The following is a 6,049-nucleotide window of genomic DNA, read 5'->3' on the forward strand; positions in this document are numbered from 1 at the left end:
CTTGGTCCACTTTTGGACTTTATATCATTATTGAAATTCAATGAGACGAGGACATGTTTAAGTTGGTAAGAAGTGCTGTCTGACACACTCAATGCTTTTATGTTCATATGACAACAGAAACACAAAGACTACAACAGGAGCTGTAGAGTTATGCTAGCTTGCAGGCGAGGCACCTGGTCGAGATGGGAAAAGGTCAGATTCATGTTTAAAAGAACAAAAAAGTTATAATTCAGATGGCCACAAGAGTTTTTGTCAGGAAAGCGTAAACATACATTATTGTGAATGTTTGAACAAATGACCAGTGTTGTTGTTTTTCACCATGAATATCCACTGAAAGATTTGGAAAGGAGCAGTTCCAACTGCCTTTGACACATCTTCTGGAGAAGCATCAGCTCCACATATATGACTGTCAATATTTGGTAAAGCAGTTATTTTATTTCATGCACATACTCAGGAATGTAGCCAGAATTAAGCCCTTCCAACCCACATATTTTATCTATTCAACTGTAAGTAAATTAATTCCCAACATGAAGGTCTAAATGTCACACTACCAGGAATAACATTCTCATGCGGAGAGCGTGAATCCTTTAGCTGACTTAGCAGCCAAATATGAATATACTTAGTGTAAAAACTGGAATTAAATACGCAACATGTGTTTTTTTTCTAACTGTAGAACATAAATCCAGTTTATTAAAACACCCAAAGTCTCAAATTCCATGAAAGAAATATAGAGGACTTCCGACTTTGAGAGGTACCTCCCTAATTCATCCAAGACGGGGATTTCCTCAGGCAACTCGTTTAATAGCCCCGGGGCTGTGACTGAGAAAGCTCTGTCACCTGTAGTTTTCAGCTGAGGTTTTGCTTGAATTAAGCTGCAGAGTGTTTCGTGTTTTGGACTTAGCATGCCAGGATCAATGGGTCTAATGGGCAGGTACATCGGCAGATTGTGTACAGTCATTCTCACGGTGCACTTCAGACTCCAGATCGCTCAGCATGGACTTTGCAAATAAATAAAAAAAAGAGTCAGGGTGAAATTCTTCAGCCTGACCTTTCCTGACCTTGCGTATAAGAGAAGCCCTTACCCCGTCTCTGCCACTGATGCCTTTGGGCACAAATACAAGCCAAGTAACTGTTTGAATGTTGAAATTCGTCTGACCATACAGAAAAACAAGGATAAATCATTCTCACAGACCAAATAATCCACGCTGTGTCACTGTTTTCTTTCAGATGAGTAAGACCTGACGGATTCTTTCACAACTAAGTCAATAACATTCTTGATTGTGATGAATGCAGTGTGTGTGTGTGTGTGTGTGTGTGTGTGTGTGTGTGTGTGTGTGTGTGTGATGAAATCTGAACCTTACGTAAAAGATCAGAGGAGCATTTATTTTTTTTTAGCACTCAGCAGACTCCAGGTCTCTGTTGTTTAAACTACAGCAAAGAGATGGTGAAGAAGTAATAAATGAACAGACTTCCACAGCAGCCAGATCACAGTTGTTTGTTCGTTTTCCAGACTTTTCCTGGACCTGACACACAAAACTCTGCTCTCAGACTCTTTTTCTACCTGCTGTATTAGCATGACTTTCTCCGAGATCAACACGAAGCTGCCTGTTCTGTGATCCACCGCTGCTCGTATGTTTGCTGTTGGATAATTTGAGTGCAATTATGTTACAAACAACAATAAACAAACAGAGAAACACAAAGAGGAGAGTTAAAGTCAAAGCTCTGAGTCCTGAACAAAATAAAACTGCACGTGCCCATTTCTGTCCGTAAATTCAAATGTGATAAGTATTTTTAAAAAGGCATCTAAATACACAAGTCTTGAACGTAAACATGAAAGCATGGGCCTGTTGGCATTGGATACACAGGCAAAGACAACCCCTGTTAGTCACGTCTTTTGTTTGTTCATGAATGTCAATGAAGGACAATGATCTGGGATCAACCAAATTCAAAGTCACCGGACAGAAATATCCCAAAACTGCAACACAACGATTCACTGAACATGAATTTGCAATTTGCAACACAAACAACAAAAAGAGATTCAGAAAGATTATTAATCTCTTTATATCAGGGCAATAATTACTAAATATTCAAAGATACAAAATAAGTAGCATCTTCAACTCAGATTTTTGTGATTATAAGACTTTGTATTTGATGGTCTGTGTACTTTATGTCCAGTTGTTAAACTTTTCTACTGCTACTTTTCTCAGTTGTCGAAAGCCTTATGTAAACACTACTTTGAGTAGCGCAGAGTGCAAAGTGAATTATAAAGAAAGTTTATTTGCTTGTTTATGTAATAACTGTGTCATCAGACACTCAATGTTTGAACCGAACAAGGTTTAAGCTTAAAATCTTGATTTGGTGGGAGCTCAGTTAAATCACTGTCGTCTCTCAGGGTCAGATATCTCAGTGCTCGCTCTCAAAACTTGCTCTAATGTTTCGAATGTGTCCCCGGGAGTTCTGTGTGTAGCATCGATTTTCTCTGCCTCAACAGTTCTGTCGATAAAGATCTTCCATAATTTACTAGCTATGATCTCATAACCCTGTGTGTGTGTGTGTGTGTGTGTGAGTGTGTGTGTGTGTGTTTGGCAGAGAGTGAGATTAAAGGAGAAACTTTTTTTAGGCTCATGTCATTATTTTTTAGAATAATTTTTAAACAAATGCTCTGAATTATCTGTGGATGTTTTCATAGAAAAAAAATCATCTTTAACTTTTACTGTAGAATATTAACATATACGGGGGTTTCTGGGTGTAAGTAATGGTTCAGGTTTTGATCACAGTTGCTACTGACAGTTGTAGCTTTAATAATATCAACTTAAGTCAACTTAAAAACATTTAGTTTTCAACTTGAGATATAATTTTCATTTCCAAAGCATTTCAGATTTTAAAAACATATTTGAAGTTTCCTGACTTGAATTGATGAGTTGAATTAATGAAAATTCATCAAATCAAGTTTCCAAAGAAACACGATCTGCAGATTTCCCAGCATGCATTGACGCTTTACATTTTGGTAGTTTTATGAAAACAGACTTGATGTAAACTTCTTGTGTTTAATACTTATAAAGCCATGTTGTGTTTGTTTCTTCAGACGATAAGAAAAAAGTTAATAACCACTCCTAGCCCCAACTATAATTCATCAACGTCCATGACAACATATGTTGACAGTTTATAATCTGTTGCCAAATGTTGCCCCGGCAGCAGGTCTCAGCTCTGACTTCAAACACTGAAAATGTAACTACAAAGCAAATCTGTAAATCTGCCAATAATGTTTGTCAGTCTGACTAAACAGTTGTTCATGCAGCTTAATCTCTTAGATTTATTGAACTCGCTTTCTAAAGTTGCATCAGCTCAGCTACAGTAGCTATTATAAGAAGAATGTTAAATTATTCAAGTTCGGTTTAAGTTCGCTCACCTTTTTTAAGGCAGCAGGGAAACTGTTTTCTAGTGGAGAGAGCCACACACTACCCATCTATGTTTTTTTCTACTTTTAGTAGAAGTAAGGAGTTTTCATGGCTCTCATCCATGAACACTGGGTAAAGGTGAGTTGGCTAGCCCAGATGCCCTTTGACTGGTCTGAGCAGGTGACTCTTTATCAGCTCTTAACAGTGACTGTCATGGTTCAGTAGTTAGGCCCAAAATTCAGACACACTGGCAGGATGGAAAGGTTTTTGAAGCGGTTTACTGAGAGGAGCTGGGAGGGTAGTGCAGGAAATAAAGTGCTGTTCTTGATAAGCAAAAATGAAACAAAATGATGTGAATTAGAAAATAATGACTAAAAGAGCCCTGAGCCCTTTTCGAATATTAACAAAAACAAAAAACATCTTTATTGAAAAATCACTTTCGAACTCATGCTATTCAGTATTTGCACAACGTGATAAGAGCATTGGAGCTTTTGCTTCAGTCAAGGTTAAACCCCAGTTAACACACTGATCACTCATGTGTACAGACTTCTCTACGGTATTATTGCTCAACGGGGGCTCACTGAATGTTTGTGTAATTCTGTCTGCAACAACATGGCTGCCTGTAACCATTGGTAACCACTGTGAATAAAAACACATGCGTTTGTTGCATGGGTAAAATTGGTTATACAGCTCCACTATGTATATATACAGTATATATATATATGGGCCTATATAGTACAATATTTCCCTTTGAAATTATGTAGTGGAGTGGAAGTATAAAGTAGCATAAAATGGAAATACAAGGGCGAATTGGAGACACACAAAGACTATTAAAATGAAATAATAAACTTCTACAACAACTGATTCTCCATTGTCTCTTTGCTCATAACAGAGCACCAGTGTCTGCTATCTTATTTTATATTGGAAACATAAAGACAAGCTAACACTGGAAATGACAAGGTGCGCCATCAGCTAGCTAAAATCATTTAGCTAAATTGTAACTTAAAGCTTAAGTTAGAAACTAGCTATTATTAGTTAGCTAGCATATAACTTAAAGCTAATGTTAGAAACTAGCCATTATTAGTTAGCTAAACTGTAACTTGAGGCTAAAGTTAGAAACTAGCTACATTAGCGGTCATCCATAGATACTCGACAGAAACTCAGAAGGTAAGAAAGTAAAGTGTATTAAACAATCTAGACAGTTAGCTACTGCTACATTTACCTACAGTGTCTCAATTTGCTTGTACGACACACAGGAGTAGATGCCGCTGATGGAGTGAGGCAGGCAAACGAGACGTTCAGCTAACATAAAGGTTAAGAAATGGTATGGTCCCCTTAAAAATGTATTGTAATATTCACAGTTACAGGTAAGTAGGATATATAGTATCCTGTAAAAAGACTCCAGTGTATTACTTCCTAAGTATATTTCTTACATGTAAACAGAAACTGACCCTCATTCATGGATACCGCCACAACAATATCATATACGATAGAAAGTGGATGTGACGGAAGGCAGGATGAAAAGGGACAAAGGGAAAAATGCATGGAGAAGCATGAGCAAGATGGGAGGGGTGAGAGAGAAAAATATGAGATCAAGTCAATGGAGGAATGGGAAAAGTGTGGCGTGAGGGAGGGACTTAGGGGATGGATGGGAGGAGAAAGTGAAAGGGATTCGTGGATGGAGAGATGGAGGGAAAGAGGAGGGAGTTGTTGAAATTCCTGAATCCGAGCTTACAGAAAGAAACCCACTCTGCTGCTGCCATGGACTGACAGATTTCATAACATTTGTCATCACATTTTCTCATCTACACCTCATGGTATCCAACCAGTTAGTTTGGATTTCCTGTGCTCTGGTTTTGAAATACCATTCTCTTAAAAAGAAAAACACAAAAGCAACAGAAACAGTGTCCTTTACTTCAGCAAAAAGTAGTTGCTATGAAAAACGTTCACAGAGAGATCTGTCCATCATCTCAAGGTGACTGTTTTTTTCAGTGAAATATTCTTCAATTGTACTCACTTCCACTCTTATCTCAAATGTGCAGGACGAAGGTCACAGAACTCCATTTAAAATTTTGTTTAATTGTACTGATAGGGACAAGGCTTCTATAGGTTGTATGTTATACACATTGGGTTACATTGTTTGCTTAATTGTTAATACCTTCACCCAAATTCAGCATTAAAAGTAAAAGATCAAGTTTTACTGCAGTTATTTCAGGAAACAGACACTTTCTTACTGTTTAATAATACTCACTTTTTCACATTATTTTTCCTTTTGCTCCTAAATCGTTCGTGTATCCAAAGGTAACGCCTAAACATGAACATTACAATTGTTGGCTATAATGTTAGCAGTTATATTCAGATGGAATCATGCTTGTGTCCACCTGATGAATCTCTCTCAGCTCTGCTTTAGTCTTCACCAATTCTTGAGAAAAATATCTGGCTCTTTAGCTGCTGGATGTTCACGTGCTGCTCTGCTGTTCAAGTTCTGTTCAATTTCTGCTACTGTAGCATCTGTTGCACGATTCCTTTTCATCCGTCTTTGTGAAAAGCTGAAACATGAAACTTGTATTTCACGTTCATAAACAAAAATTCTATTTATTACTGTACTTTTTATTTCAACAAAGATTTAACAATGATTATTTTTTTCGCAT

Source organism: Seriola aureovittata, chromosome 11 (assembly GCF_021018895.1).
Source record: "Seriola aureovittata isolate HTS-2021-v1 ecotype China chromosome 11, ASM2101889v1, whole genome shotgun sequence".
Classification (NCBI taxonomy): domain Eukaryota; kingdom Metazoa; phylum Chordata; class Actinopteri; order Carangiformes; family Carangidae; genus Seriola; species Seriola aureovittata.